The sequence below is a fragment of the Lates calcarifer genome, linkage group LG17, assembly GCF_001640805.2.
Source record: "Lates calcarifer isolate ASB-BC8 linkage group LG17, TLL_Latcal_v3, whole genome shotgun sequence".
Classification (NCBI taxonomy): Eukaryota; Metazoa; Chordata; class Actinopteri; family Centropomidae; genus Lates; species Lates calcarifer.
In genome coordinates, this window is record NC_066849.1 from 1,627,949 (window position 1) to 1,645,217 (window position 17,269).

At 39.7% G+C, this 17,269-nt stretch overlaps 1 pseudogene; it reads left to right on the plus strand.

The window, feature by feature from the left end:
* The first annotated feature begins 281 nt into the window (after window positions 1-281).
* LOC127143460 (putative nuclease HARBI1) lies at window positions 282-16,771 on the plus strand (annotated as a pseudogene).
* Window positions 16,772-17,269: the final 498 nt, after the last annotated feature.

Sequence of the window (17,269 nt, forward strand, 5' to 3'; positions counted from 1 at the left end):
GAATTTAGCCAAGCCTGTTCACTGCATCTGCTTTCTGCTTTAGCAAGTGTAGCGTTGAGCAGATATAGCTGTGATATGGCATGTGGAGCCACAGCATGAGGTTCCAGGTTCGAGTTGGGGCTTTCCTGTGTGGAGTTTCCATGTTCTCCCTGTGTCTGTGTGGGTTCTCTCTGGGTTCTCCAGCTTCCTCCCACAGTCCAAACACATGCATGTTAGGGTTAATTGGTGACTCTAAATTGCCCGTAGGTGTGAATGTGAGTGTGAATGGCTGTCTATATGTGATGACCCTGCGGCGACAGACTGGCGATCCGTACAGGGTGTACATCGCCTCTCGGCCAATGTCAGCTGGGATAGGCTCCCTGTGACCCATGACAGATAAGTGGTATAGATAATGAATGAATGAACTTGTAGGGTGCAGCTGTATGAAATAATGTTATAATACACTGTAATAATAAACTTCTCATAGTAGGTGGTTTACTTGGCAATGTGTGTGGCTGATAGTGATCTGTTGAGTTGAGCTTTGATGTCTGTATTCTTGGCACTCAGTCAAACATGTGCGTAGTGGCTGTTAGACTCTACCAAGGATGAGCCTTGTCTTCGATCCTGTTTGTGACATTCATGGATGGGATCTCAGGGTGCAGTTGGGATGAGGAGAGTGTCTGGCTTTTTGCAGCTGATGTGGTTCTGTTTGCTTCATCAAACTGTGACCTTCGGCATACACTGTGGCAGTTTGAAGCCAAAAATGAAGCAGACGTGACGAGGGAGTTGAGCTGGAAGACAAAGCTTTCCATTTATCAGTCAGTCTACAGCTCAACCCTCACTTGTCATGAGCTCTGGGTATTGACTGAAACAATGAGATCGCAGATACAAGTTGCCAAAATGTTTGAGTTTGAGTGTAGCACTAGTGCTGGGGGTGCAACCAGAATTTGCTAACTTATTACTGAGGATTGGATAGGCAGAAGTTTGATTTATTGTTGTAACAATTGACATATTCATTACAGTTTAACAGAAAATAGAACTGTTGTTGCAGTTATGAAAGATGTTGAGAGAAAAATTTAATATAAGCCAAAAATTACAGTGTATTAAGTATCAATTTTCCTTAGTTCCTTTTGTACTTCTTAGTGTCCTTTGTTCATTGGTGATCTCTTGTTTGTCTATTTCTTCACTACCTGGGTAGGCTAAATGAGACTGTATAGTACATACTTATATAGTAATCAATTTTAACCTCAAGGTAAACAGAGATTATCTCTATATTTCTATGTATTTCTTTCACAGTGTTCAAACAGTGTTTAAACATTAATCATTCAATTTTAGCTTCATTCAGACATGATTTTTCTCCACATTCTACTGGATCATGAAATTAAAATAATATAAAGACGGGATAATGAATTAAACCATTAGGATTTTTAATAGTGCTTTCAACATAAAACAAAGTAACTTATGTGTGTTTTGATTTCTGTGTTTATAAGTAAAGGCAGAGTAAGGCATCCTGGAGAAAGACTGATAATATTAAAACTCAGCAGCAAAACAAAAAAAGCCCTAGTGCTCTTCAAGAAGCTCTGCCTCCAAAACTTGAGGATGCTCATCACCATGGAAACTCACAGTAACAACTGGCCAAGGAGTACATTGGCAGAATTGAGTGTGTCCGCTTGTTCACAGCTGAAGCAAAACAAATGTAATATAAAACATCATCAAAGGAATAACATACACACAAACACAATATCCTCAACATAATGGAGAAGATCTAAAAAAAAATATGTTGGTTTAGATGTTTTTATGGAACTACATTAACAGAAGACAGACCTGCTAACAAGGAAGGAAACTTCACCTAGCATTGCATTTCAAATTATGCATCAATCCCACTGTGCTCACAAACTTTTGTTTTCAGGTCTTTGTGTCTACAAGAGCCCTCACAAACGTTGTTTGGACAAATATCACAACAAGGAATTAAAAACGAACAAACAAATACTTTTTGTTTCTGTTTCGGGGTGTTACATTAGCTGCAGTGAAGCAACTCTCCTGGTTGAACTAACATTACACCAAGAGCAAACAGGACAAAACAATAATGCCCTACTGGCTCTGTGACAGCAAAATTAATATTACTGACCTTTCAAGCAGAAACAGAGCAATCTCTGAATCGGTTTTCAGGCCTCTCAGCTCCCACAGGTCCTTCCAATGCTGGAAAGCCACACTAAGGGTGAATAATGACCCATGATTGGCTGGAATGGATTGCACTGATAAACTGTAATTGCTAACCCTACCTTTAGCAATGGAATGAATAAGTACTCAAGTGGCTCACACTCAAAAACGTTTCAACTACTGGCAGGGTTTCTTTATGATGGCAATGTTCTTCCTTTTTCCCTATTTTATTTTATTTTTTTGTGGTTGACTTATGTTGAAAATGCTTAATTACAATATTTGTATTTGTTTGATTAAGTTTGGAAAAAGAAAAACTGTCCATGCACACATTCAGCCTGGTTATAGTAATACAGACATAAAAAAAAATCACATTTTAACTTACAGTGGTTAGTAATTGCAAACAGTTTCAGACAGCAAACATACACTCACTGGCCACTTCATTAGGTACACCTTGCTAATACCAGGTTGGACCCCTTTTGGCCTTCAGAACTGCTTTAATTCTGCGTGGCATAGATTCAACAAGATGCTGAAAACATTCCTCAGAGATTTTGCTCCATGATAGCATTATGCAGTTCCTGCAGATTTGTTGGCTGCACATTCACGATGCAAATCTCCCAGTCCACCACATCCCAAAGGTTCTTTATTGGATTGCGAGCTAGTGACTATGGAGGCCATTTGAGTATGGTGATCTCATTGTCATGTTCAAGAGACCAATTTGAGATGATTTGACTTTTTCACATTGCACATTATCCTGCTGGAAGCAGCCATCAGAAGATGGGTACACTGTGGGCCATTGTTATTAGGGGGCCCAAACTGTGCCAAGACAATATCTCCACACCGTTACTCCACCAGCAGCTGCCTGAACTGTTGATACAAGGCAGGATGGATCCATGCTTTCATGTTGTTACTCATCTGACCAGGCAATGTTTTTCCAATCTTCTATTGTCCAAGCTTGATGAGTCTTTGTGAACTGTAGTCTCAGTTTCCTGTTCTAACAGCTGTTACTGTTGCCTTTCTATCGGCCCAATGTATTCTTTCTCCTCTGAACTCTGGCATGAACAAGGCATTTTCACACAGAGAACTGCCACTCACTGGATACTTTCTCTTTTTCAGACCATACTCTGCAAACCCTAAATATAGTTGTGCAAGAAAATCCCAGTAGATCAACAGTTTCTGAAATTCTCAGACCAGCCCATCTGGCACCAACAACCATGCCACGTTCACACGTCACAAGTCACTTCAATCACCCATCTTCCCCATTCTAATGCTCAGTTTGAACATCAGCAGGTCATCTTGACCATGTCTACATGCCTAAATGCACTGAGTTGCTGCCATGTGATTGGCCAATTAGATATTTGCCTTAATGAGCAGTTGAACAGGTGTACCTAATGAAATGGCTGGGGAGTGTACAGCATTCTGTCAGAAGGTTTTAAAATGCTCAAGCACTTGCTTTGGAAAGCTTGTGTAAAAAAAAGAAACAAGGGTTGGGTGTTTGAGGAAACTGTCTTGGTAAACACTTTTAACCTCTAATCTCAGTCATTATCAAAAAACAGGGCCCAGGTTATTAAACTTGGGAAATGTGAAGTTATATTTGATTTTTGTTGTCATGTATTGCTTGAAATCTTCACCATAATTATCAAAAATAGGTGGTATCAGGTTCAGAAAGACACATTATGAAAAAAGCCTTTTGTGAGACAGAGATTTTAAAATTACTACAACATCTGATAAATGATGAAGTGGATCTTTTCCAGTGTGAAAGACAACCCACTCACCATACCATTCATGGAATGGCTGCAAGCATATCAATGGGTCACAGTATCAAGACAAAGGCAGGAGACTGGGGTGTTCTTTGTTGTATAATTTAGTGATCCTGTCTGTGAACAAAGGGTGCCCTTTGATGTGATTGCATATCCTGCAGTAACAGGTTGAGAAGATAGGCCAGTCATTGGGTATCAGTTGTCGGGGTTTGACTTTTTCCTGGGATCAAGGCTCTCCTGCTGGGAAGCTCTTAAATTTGGCATTGGATGATGTATGCTTTATGTAACTGTTGAATGGCCAAATGTGAGTTTGAAAAATCAAGTATGTTACTGCATTACAAAAAACTGTCATGAGAGCTTAGATGGAGTTATTTTCACCATGCCATACAATATGGCTCAATTTTTGTAAATGTCTCTTTTTTGTACTGATTAGTGACAGATGTCACTGATGTCTTTGTTAAGGGTTAATATATTTACACAAGCTTAATAGATTATGAGCTATTCAGATAAAATATAGCGCCCATGACAGGAAACTATATATATACAGCACAGTTCAAGTTTGTCACTGTGCATCATCCATTTGTTATAAATAAAGTTGGTGTTAAAAAAAATGCCCAGTTTAAGTGCGGTCAGATTCTCTAAATACAGAGGTTCTCTTTTCCTAATTCCTTGTCAATTCTCTTTCACATCTTTCCTTGACCTCATGACTTCAAGGAAAAGTGGTTAGGAAAGGAGATTTCTCTGACTATTTGACCACAGCCAGGTTCTTGCCACCTGATGGCCTATGCTGTTGTCACACTTTAGTGGCAAGGTATGCAGGAGAGGGACCCAAGAGCAGACATACAGGGCCAAGGATGTATCAGTTCTAGGATTTATTAGAACTAAGCAATAAACAAAACAAAACAAAACAAAAAAAACAAACAAACAAACAAAAAAAACCTTACTGAAATACTGAAATAGAGCTGCAGGTGAAAGTAAAAGTTTAAAAAAGCACTGAAGAATACTGGAGATCACTGAAGCACACAGGAACTCGTATCACATTTACAAGACACAATCCACTGACCAAAGAGGGGAGAGACTGGACTTAGGCACACTGGGGATAATTAACCAATAGAATACTGGAGTGTATGACAAAAAGGAGGGAAAACACAAGACACACACCAGGAACAATACCTACAAAATAACACAGAAAGTAGCAAAACACAAGGATACAGACACACTAGGAAGATAATTACAAGAAAATTCACAGAAAACATGAGAACTAATAATAATCAAGTAAACTAACTAGTAACTGTAAGAAGTAACAAGTAACTGTTTTAATGTGGGGAGGCGGGGCTTGAGGGGATGGGCAAGGAGGATGAGATCTACACATAAGCTGCAGGTCATTAGCATACTACTGCATGCAGGTGATGGAACAACCATAGACCACAGACACCAGATTCATATCAGAATTTGGGTGGGGGGCAGAAAGAGTAGGCTATACCTGCCCATATGGAGCAACTATGCATGGCTCTCCTCTAAGCTCACACACCTCTAGTTGCTGCAGGAGACTGCACACACAATGTGGCACACAGGTGACATGGGGAGAGTGGACAGGTGCGGCTCTCACGGCTTACTGCCTGCATTTGTTTGACATCGCTGGCCACAAGATCATGAATTTGATAATCAACATAGTGCTGCACAGGGCTTTAGATACTGAACATGAGAGGCACAGAGAAGCCTGCACTTAAACAAGCAGTGTTACAGTGTCTGCAAACTATGTGATATCACCACCAACAGACCCAAATGAATTAGAGGGCTAAAGCATCTAGTTCTGCTCTTTATGTCATTTCAAACATTGTAGTCTCATTTTCTATCTCAGAAAAAAAGAGAGAGTTTATGGGGGAGTGCCAATGAGAAGGGCTTCTGTTTTTTTCTGTAGAGCTGTGTGTCATCGGCATAGCAGTGGAAAGACACTCCATGCTTGCTGACAACCTGGCCCAGGGGGAGCATGTAGATGTTGAAGAGGGTCGGCCTAAGGACTGACCCTTGTGGGACCCCACAGATGACAGTGTGGGGCTGCGATTTGGAGTCTCCCAGGGCCATAAACTCAGCCCTATCTGTAAGATATGGGAGGACAGGGAACCAGATTGGAATTTTTCAAACAGATTGTGATTTTTTTCCCACTAATGTGCCATTAATCAAACATACTGATGTGAAACAGACAGAGTGGAGGTTCTGAAACTTTGCAAGATGTCTCCAGCGATGAACTAACACAGAGACTTGGGTCTCTCAGTCCTTCCCTTCTCCCTGCAATCTGAACATCTTATCCTGACTGCTGATGGTCCCCCTGGCTACACAATATTCTCTTTGATTTAATTAATATTTATATATTCTTCTTGTTTTATGTTTGCCTGCTTTATTTTACCTAATGTCTTAGAGTGGATGGGAATGATTAACGCAGCATACAATTATGCAGCTCATAAAGAATGTGGGTCGGGGGGGGGGGGCACTGGCATGGAATTGGAAGTAATGAAATAAAAAAAAAATGAGCATACCAAAGCTGGGACTGGAACAATATAAACTGAAGCTGATAAATGAGAAGATGTTTGGTCAGAGTGCTGTTTAGACTGAAAATAAATTGGATGTTGGAACTAACTTGACCTAACACATTACTCTTACAATGTGTCCTCGCTGGTATGGCGTGAGGCCTGTCTTTGAAAATAAACATGATTTCGTTAAGTCAGCTGTGTTAAGGGCATATGAGCCAGTTCCTGAAGCCTATCAGTAACGTTTCAAGAACTGGAGAAAGAAGGACTACCAGTCTTTTGTTGAATTTGTGTGGGAGTTGGTTGTACACTTTAATCGCTGGTGTTCTGCATCAGAGGTTCAGACTTTTCAGGGACTGTGATTTAGTAGCACCTGAGCAATTCAAAATGATGTTCCAGAGAGTACTGCTACTTACATAAATGAAAAGTTAAAACACCTCAAGAAGCTGCAGTTTTGGCCGATTACTAATTTTGACTGTGTATTTTGCAAAGCTGGTGTTAATGTGCAGCAAAATAGTTTTGTGGCACATGCTGATAGACCTTCTGTGTCCAGGGTGAATCCAGTGCATACAGACCTGACCTATACCTGAAGGAAGAGAGATTCCAGTAGCGCCTGCGATTATTGCCAACATAAAGGACACTGGAAAAGTGAATGTCCTGCCCTTAAAGGGAAAGCAAAGTTTTCAGGTAATGAGCAAGTAAAGACTGCTCCTTTAGCTGCCCCTGTAGTTCCTTCACACCAGTTGGTGGTTCAACCAAAGGGTCATGTTGATGTTATGTGTCCTTCTTTGTGTGTATGTCGTATGGCAGATTTTGGGTTGTTTAATGTGTGTTAATCCTTGGTTTGATATGTTCTGCATGGTTATTCATCAGCTGCAAGTTTTTGCATGCTTTATCATTGTTAAATTTTTGATTTGATGTGTGTGCATGTCCAAAGGACACAGCCAGCTACATACTCACCGTAAGATTCTATGGGCACTGGGTGAGGTTGAGACCGACGTTTCAGCTGCAACTACAGACTTTGCAGCTAGGCCACACTTCGAGGGCCAAAGGACATTTAAAGGAATTTAATTGTGGCACCATTTTACTTATTTGTATGAGAAAGAACTGTGGATTTGTTTTTATCATTTAGCTTTTATTGCCAGTTTTAAAGAAAGAAAGAAAATTAAAATAACATCTTTGTAATCTGCTCCAGTCTTGGTCTTTGGGGTATTTCACTGCTCTCCCCTTGTTGAACCTGAGGCCTATCTAAGTTTTGAATCCAAGAGTTCCTAGGCTCTTGTACACCTAGGTGGTGTTGTAGGACAACTAACTAAATCTGTGCCACGTGTACTTGAAAGTGAAGGTTATTATTCAGCATTTACATCAGAGGGTTTTGTGTTGCTACCCTGAAAGAAGAAAGTGGCAGTTAAAATCCTGAGAGACACAGGTGCCATGCATTATTTTATAATAATTTTAACACTGAGGATTTTGATTTCATTTTGATCCAGAGTATGCGTATGACTATTATTATAGTACCAGTGCATAAAATGCAGCTTGTCTGTGGTTTGCTCTTTGGTGAGGTAACAGTTGGTCAGCACTGCCTGTGGAAGGAGTGGATATGATTCTTGAGAATGATATTGCAGGATATAGAAGTTTGGGCTGATACTTTACCACCTAATGTCATTACCCAAATTCCAGTACTGGTGACTTCAGAGTTAAATGTGGGTAAAGTTTTGGGGTCTGGCCCTGAGGTGGAGTTGTTCCCAGTTTGTGCAGTAACTCGTGCTATGGCCTGCAGAAATGAAAACTTCTAACCATACCAGTGCCTCTTCAGTCTCTTTCTCATGCTGGCTTACCTTAGGAGGTGATTATTTTGGTGGAGCTGTTGGTTGGTCTCTGGTATTATGCACAGGGGGTGGGGTGGGGGTTGATGACTCCTCCCACTCTGTTTGTGACTCCTTGTGTTTTGTTTCTTTCTTCTCCTCTTTACAAGGCTGTTATATCGTGTCAGGAGACTGGTAGCCACACCTGAACCCACTTGTGTCCTGATTATTATATAAGAGGACTAAAGCAGTCGCTTCACTCTTTTTCTCCTCCCATCAGGCTGGACATTAGGGTTGGATTCTCTTTTGGGTTTTGTTAGCTGTGTTTTCATTTCATGCACTCAATTTCCACACAGTCAGACACTCACTACACCACTGATCATTACTGACTCATATAAATTAATTTGAATTTTGTGTTTGGTTTAAAATTAGTTAAATAAACTAAAATAAAACTAAACTGGTTTCTTTCACTTATTTTGTACGGAGCCCCTCCGGTGACACTGGATGCAAAAAATGCGTGGCCACGCATTACTATCTCGTGGCCATGAGATAGTAATGCGTGACCACAAGATAATTCACCTTCAGTAGCGGGATGGTTGTCTATATGGAGCGGTCAGATAGAATGATGCTGTTTATTATTCATGAAAAAGGTAATTATAGTCTGCTTTTGTATTCAAGAGTAGCTATGTTGTTATTGTCATGGCAAGTGTAATGTCAACATAATAATAATGCTATGACGGGCTGGAGGAGCTTACTTAGCTCCTAATATTTGAATAGTTACATGTTATGTAAACACAGCATGGAGGTCAATTAGTAGACACAACTTTTTGTATTTTTTTTTTTTTTAATGTTTTTATGGTCAAGAAGTTATTCTATTAGCAGCATTAGTAGTTACCAGAGGGATCAAGTAGATCCATTCAGTCATTTCATACAATCTGAATGAAGTTTGCCTTCTTTCTTCTTGCACTCAAATACTCCCTTTCAGGTACGAGTTCCTCCAAACAATGGTTAATTGAGTGTGTTAGGTGAATGCGTACAGTATATGTGATCAGCCAAACCAAAAACTGTTGAAGTAACTCTTTAAAAACAGTACAATTATTTTCACGTTTTGGATTAAAAACCACACTGGTATTTATTTATTTAATATGGGAGAGAGAGAGAAAATATCACAAAATGATATTATGATGCACTTGGATTGAAAGATTAGATCAACTAACTCATCACAAACTTATGTTTGGTTGATGAAATACTTTATTGTCTTGCCATTTTGTCCCCTGTAAAATTGAGACATGAATATTTACATAAAGCAAAACATAATACCCACATATGTGGAGCTTGTCTTTTCAGTATTCACACACTGTTCCGTTAGTCTTTTAACAGTTTGAATGATATTCTGTGGCAGTTTACATGTTTCAGAGCTCCTCATATTGACATGTGACATTTTATTTATTTATTTATTTATCTATTTATTTTGCTTTGACAGGTGATTTTGATTAATTCACTGGTTCATTTCTGCAGTAAAGACAGTGGGAAGTGCTTATAAGTCATTTTCACTCACCACTTTTGTGGCAGCAAAATGTGTTTTTAAACGAACAATGGATCAAATGATTATGTGTAAGTGATAGGGATCACTCATCGTGACCCACAGCAAATTATCACCCAATCCTGCACGCCCCTCAGCTCAATGGATCTTCAGAGGGTCTTTCACCAAATTTACCATTTTGATGCACTTGTCACCGTCATCAGTGTTGCAGTCCAGCACCAAAGGGCAGACCAAAAAAGTTAGAAATCAGCAGGTGAATGTGAAGACTGGAGTGGCTGAAAATACAGCTAGTTCCCTCAGGAGTGAGTGAAGACCACACAAGAGTGATATTTGACTTTTATTAGTCAGGAGGATAGAAACATGACTCCGAATGAATTCCAATGTTGAGTCATGTCTATTGCATGAGCAGCATTCAGTGATCAAAAATCTGTTAATGCAGGTTTATGGATATTGTTTGATGGATCAGTTTTCTAATTGAAGTAGAAATATATATTTTTTTAAATTCTGGATATGAATGAGTGGCTATAATCTGAAGAATTACTTAAGTGTGCAGGTGTACATGAAGTAAGATCAGAGAGGGAACCAGGTGATAGACCATATAATGCTCTGTAGGTCAGGTTGATTAGTATGAACATACAAACTATAGTTCTAGTCTGTATGGGCAGAGAGTGAAGCGAAATCTGGACTGGTTCTGGTTCTTGCTGGCAGCAATGTTGAGGACAAGTTGCACTTTTGGTAAATAGATGTCTGGGGATAGCTAGAGAAAGAAGTCCATCATACAGTGAGTTGTTGAACTACTTCACTCATTTATAATATGATGGTGAACTGTCTAATATCAATGTTCAATTTGGCAAGTAGATCGGAGGAACGTTGCACTCTATGAATATATGAACTAAGCCAGGCTAAATAGGTGTCAGGGAGAAAAAGGAGGAATCTGCTAACACATCAGATCTCCTTTATTGATGTATTCTTACCAAACTTCTTTAATGCATTGTGTACTATGTAGAAGGTATGAAGAAAGGGAGGAGTGCTTGCATAAATATATTATTCTCATTTTATGATGCACCAAGTGAAGCTCACAGTTGAAGGTTGCATCAAAAGAAGGGAAAGACAAGCACAACGAGCAGTTTACAGAGTGTTTGTGTCATTATATCTGTCATTCTGCTAACATATGACACTGAGTGAGCAGTGTTAAATGGCAAATGGCTTGCATAACATATGTAATGGAAATGCTTTGAGAAGAGTGCATTATGAAAAACATTAAGAGATGACTAAAGCTCTTGTGAGTGCTTTCTCCACCCAAACATATACTGTAGGCTGCTATTTATCAAAGGTACTCTAATGCAATGCTGCTTTACAATGCTGCATACGATTGCACTGCTGGAGAATGTTACACTGAGGGTACCGTAATGAAAAGATACAGTATACAGTATATATTGACAATACACATTCTGGTAAGTTACATTGTTTACTGTATGTACCTGTCTTCACTTTGACCAACAGGATCCTCGATTCAGACCTCAGCTTTAAGTACTTTAGACCTTGAGTTAGCTTTAAATAATTAATGTCAAGTTTCTCTTCTGTTGCAGTTAGTTAAGAACACTACCCAGGATACATTATAGCTTAATGAGTGAACACACCAACCTGTGTGTTTACCTCTTCTACGTGTAAGTGGGCTTTCATTTTGTCACTTGGTCTATGCTGCAGGTCTTAGTGGAGTACATCAATAGACAGCTTAGACAGATAATACAGAGACACAACACAAATCACCAGAACAGCTTCAGTTCTCAGAAGCATGGATTCTCCAGGAACTCTACTGGATGCATGAACAGCATTATTCCAAAAGTTATTTCCCCATTAGTAAGACCAGTCGTCTTACTATGTATGAAAGTATGGGCATTAATTATGTCAGGTCCCTATTGTTTTTTTCTCCAGTTCCAATATTGTTAACAATCACAATACAGCATTTAGATGTAGTGGACAGTATGCAGTCCAACAGTGAGACATGACAAATCATTGGCAACCCAGGATGCAGTGTCATGCAGATACCACATAGTTAATATGGAGGGAATGTCCAGGTCAATTCTTAGGCCTCTAGCTAAGGGATGGAGCTGTAACCCTGGGTTATCCTGAAATGACAGACTTCTTGTGATTTAGAGAAGTCATGGAGGTCATAGCCTGGTTGCCAGAGAGGAGGGATAGAGAGGAAGGGACAAGGGATACAGAAGACAGATTTATTCCCACGGAAAGTAGACACGAGGTGTCAGGTTGAATTTTTCTGCATCTTGAAGATATTTTAAATGTTTTTTTTAAATGTTTAAATGATTACTTTAACTTAATTATCAGTAAAGTAAAAGATCTGGAGCATCAGTCATTACAGTTCAATCATTCAGTATCAGTATTTAAGTCCTGAAACAACAAAGACCAGACCAGACCGTGAGGTTGGTTGCTGTTTTGCTGTTCAACATCATAAAAGGGTTTTGATCAGAGAATGGTGGGCAAAAGAATGGCCCCTAGATACTCTTCAAAAATGTTGTAATGCCAATAGTAAGATTAAGGTATTTTCAATGCTGCAGCAGTGCAGCTGGTGCTTTTTGAACTTTTCAGAGAAGTAACGGATCAGATGATCAGTGCCACTGTCACCATCCTGCAGGAGCACTGCTCTTGTCCCAGGAGAATGAGCGTCCTGGTGGCAAGCACAGGGGCGTTACAGAGGAGAGCTTTGGTGGCCTCAAAAGCCGACTGACATTTCTCTCACCACTGGAAAAGTTTCTTGGGGCTTACTAAGCTCATCAATGGAGCTACTACATTAGAAACGATTTTTGCCAAATGCACAATAATATCCTTTGCTAAGTTCACAATGCATTTTGGGAGCTGACAAATACAGTACAGACTACAGACTGTAAGATTGCTTGTACAGGGCACATATAACCCTCGCCTACTTGTTCAGCTATATAGGTCATGACTGACTTCCCAAACTCATACTGTATTTGGCCAAGTTGTGTGTGTAGTGCACAAAAATGTCACTGATGGTTATTACGTGTTTAGTCCACACGGATAAAGAGGCCACTGTATCATCTAAATAGACCTAGACAAAGGCACTGATTTCAGAGGAGTGGTATGTGAGTGGAATCTGCTAGTGTCCTTTTAAGGGCATCTCATTTTGTGACTTACTGTATATGGCAATCATCACAGATGTATATGTGTGAAGCAGTGTAGTATTGGCATGTTCCTTTTAGTAATTACTTTAAACTTTACAGTACAATTAATTACAGAAGGCAAGATCTGATCAGGTTTAGGTACAAGGAGGAAAGGCCAATCCAGGGACTGCGACTTGGAACAGCAAAACCACAATCAATGGGGCACTTTACCCCATGCTGCATTTAAGGCAGGCGTTGGCAGATAGGCAGTAGGCATTCTGCTTTTGTGGGTGTGTAATTGCCCACATCAACATTTTGACTTCAGTTTGAATACTAATGTCACTGAAAAATGTTGGATCACTTTTGATGAGCCCACCAAAAAGGCAGAAACTCTACAAACTTACCTGATAGGATGACATGGACAAAAGAGAAAATGGAAAATCTCCCAATTCATGATATGCCCCCAGTCTAGAGGAAACTTACATATGATATGCTGTTGAAAAACAAATGATAGTCCCAGGATTTTCATTTTGCTTAATTAAGGTGATTCAGTACATACAATACAGGCATACCAACTCAAAACTCTTGTCATGCAAGTAAAATCAAGATAAATGTTGGTCCTTTTGGGCTGTCAAGTGTGTTAATCCAAAGCAGTTTAGCTAGGAAATCACTAAATTAGGAGTACATTTACAGCAAATGTTGTTTTTAATTTGGCTTTAACTTCCAAGCACTCATGTCTGTTCTTCACTATTTGGCCATAGTAGTAGCTCCATGGATAGTAGTCAGTCAGTAGTCAGTTTGTCCATAGGTCCAGCTATCAGATGGATTGATGCTTTGTACAGACATGTTTGGTCCCTAGCAGATGAATCCTAATGACTTTGGTGATCCCTTGACTTGTCCTCTTGTGTCAACGTGAGGCTGACTTTCATCTTGCATCATCATCAGCTCAAATATACAATTTGTCCCATACTTTGGTTTATGGTACAATGTTGGCCACAATGCCATTCACATCACATTTTATGAAGTGCTAACACAAACACAAAAATTAAATCTGTCTTTTGTTTGACAGATGTTTCTGATTTTTATGTGCAGCTGTTTTTCACTGAAAACTGCTGATTGCTGCAGACAAAAACACTGCTATGATAGTGGTGAGACTGAACCAAAACAGAAATGTTGTGGGCTGGACAGCTGAACAATGAGCTGAAACTTCTTGTAAAGCTCCATGAAGCCAAGGGGAACTGCAGATATGGATGAAAATTCTCTGTACATTCATCACTACAAGTGATGACTTTCACATTGTCACATTATTTTCACATTGTTTATAGTTGGTTTAAAGAATAAGGTATAACAGATGTTGTGGAGCACTCATTTAACCTTTCCTTTGCCTATTTTTGCCTTTCATTTATCTGTCTTGTCCTATCTTGCTGTACCATTGCTCTTAGTGTGAATCAGGTGGGAGAATGGTTAAAGCCTGTTTACTTTGACTCCCAAGGAAGTTTCAGGGTCAACCATTAATATGTCTAAAAGTGGTTTAGCCCCAGGTGAAGAATACTGAAGTGAGATGCAACAAAAGCTGCAGAGATAAGTCAGAGCCAAGGACAAACATATTGGCGCTCTATTCTGATGCCAGAGCAGGAGACTATTAGATTATCTGTAAACATGAATTCTTCCTCCAACATTTGAGGGGCTGAAAACTGATCCATATTTTGCTGGAGGGACTTGTGGCACACACAAAAAAAGATTAAAAGGTCTTTAAAAAAAAAAAAAACTGAAACGTCATTATTCTGGTGCTACAGCTGGAATCAACAAAGCACACATTTACAGCAGAGAGGGAGTAACAATATTCTCCCCAAAGTGTACTCCTGTAGAGTAGTTATTTGTGTGTGTGTGTGTAAGGCGCATGTGTGCATAAGTTGGTGTGTTATTTAAACACACACATATGTATACATACAGTATGCTATATATTTACTAGTATGACTCTTTATTAGTCATCCCATTAAGCATAAAAAGGTGAAGCTTCATTGTCTTGATCTGGGGTTACAGAATAAGAATGTATGATTGATTCTACACTGAAACAATTACTGAATAAGAGACATTCAGTGTAACTATGTGGTGATCTTTTATAAGGCTGTGTATATGGTAAACTAACTAACTAATAATTATTATTACACTGCTAGCATGATAAATTACAGTCTTTTAAAAGACTAAGACTCTGGCATTATTGTTGTGCAAAGCAAAGTGATTCTACAGATCTATAAAAAGACCAGACTGAAATTGCCATCCACAGAGCCATGCCACATATTAAAGAGCCAATACTGTCCATCAGTCCAGCCTTAGACACACAAATATGCACAATGCTTGGCTAAAAACAGGTTCCTGTCATTCTGACTCACCAGAGGCCTGTACTATGAAGCGAGGTTACTGGCTTATCAGGGTAACTTCAGAAGTAACTTGGTGACATCAGGTGTAACTTCCTGATTAACCTGTACTATGAAAGATAGGTTTTACCTGAGGTCTGTTGCCATGGTAATTTACGCTGCGTCTCTAAACTGCTCCGAGCAGTTTATGTTCATGATTAACCCTATATAAGCACCACCCCTCACAGTATCTTGTTGAGAAAATGCCGGCACATTTGGAGGATCCAAAATCAAAATCAAAATCCACTGGTGTATCCTGATGGTATTCTTTATGAAAGATATAGATTTTCATCTGACGGAATTCAGCATCTTTGCCACCTTCTGGGGTCAGATGTCTCTAATGCCACTCACCTGAGTAATGCTCTCACAGTTGAGCAGACAGTGTGTCTTGGTTTGCGTTATTTGGCTACAGGACACTTCATGTATTCCATCGGTGATGCTGAACACCTGAGCAAGAATACCATATGCCGTGCAGTTCGCAGGGTGGTACTTGCTCTCTCTAAACTGCTGGATGCATTTATTGTGTTATGTAATGCAATCAAGGAGCTTTTTGCATCACAGGTAATTGTAGTACAAATTTTTGTTATAGCCCTCTTTTAACATGCATAATGGAAAGCATTTTGTCCGAAAGATTTCCGAGGGTGATTGGTGCAATTGACTGCACCCATATCCACCCGGGGAGAACATGAGGCTGATATTGTAAATCGAAAATCTTTTCACAGCATCAATATTCAGGTATTCGTATATTTAATCTGACATGATTATTTTATGTTGTCCTTAAAAAATGTTCTATTAATTCTATTGTATTTGTATTTATAAAGACACAGTAGATGATAATTTTGTTAGTAGGCCTGTGTTAAAAAGACCTGAAATCCTTTGTCAGATGACATGTGATCACCATTTAACAGTGACCAGCCTGGAGACTCAGTGGCCTGGGTCAGTGCATGACTCACAGATTTTGCGAGAATCCTCTCTTGGGCAAAGATTTGAGCAAGGTTATGACAACCACTGGCCTATATTACCAGTCTATATTACACATATTGTATTGTGACATATTGTGTTTCTTTCTATTATTCAAAGGGGATTTTGATGGCCTGCTGGTGGGAGACAGAGGGTACCTGTGCCTGCCATACTTGATGACGCCCTATTCTGGCCCTCAGACTGCAGAGCAAAGGAAATACAACAAAGCTAGTGTCAGGATAGAAATTACATTTGGGGTCATCAAGGCATGATTTGTCTGCTTGCAGGGTTTGCAGGTGCGACCACAGAGAGCATATAAGGTGGTGGCAGCTTGTGTGGTGCTCCACAACATCGCTATAATTCGCAAGGAAAGAGCACCATGCCAGCTGCCAATGCCACCAGACATAGTGGACCCAATTACACTTGACCATCCCACTGGAAGAGCCGTCAGAGAGGCCATAACTCAAAAATTTTTCCAATAAAAAGTCAGGAGAAGCAATTTTTTGACATGTATTTGTCTTCTCTCTTTCCTACAATCAAAAAGTGAAAAAAGTTATAGATAGTAGAGACACACTGATTAAAGAAAAGAATATGTATAGTAATACCTTTTTTTCATGTTCCAATTTTAACTTTTTTATTTGCAGCTTTTTTCCTCACAGTCTAGTTGAAGCATGCGCTTACATAGAGCTTGTACAGCTGTCAGGTCCTGTCTGCACAGCAAAACACATTAAGAGAAAGAGCATGGCAGGATTTGCATCATTACTGTCAGAGGAGAGGGGGGCAGGGCATGTTGGTGGCTGCAGCAGAGAGACAGTTCCCCTTGAACTGTACATAAGACAGGTATGTGAATTACATAAACTTAATTAAAACTGGGTTATCAAACCAATTGCTATGATATTACCTTGGACATAAAGGGTGGACAATGAGCAGCCACCAGCATCTTCAACCCCTTCCATTATGGGCCTTCCCTCATTATTGGC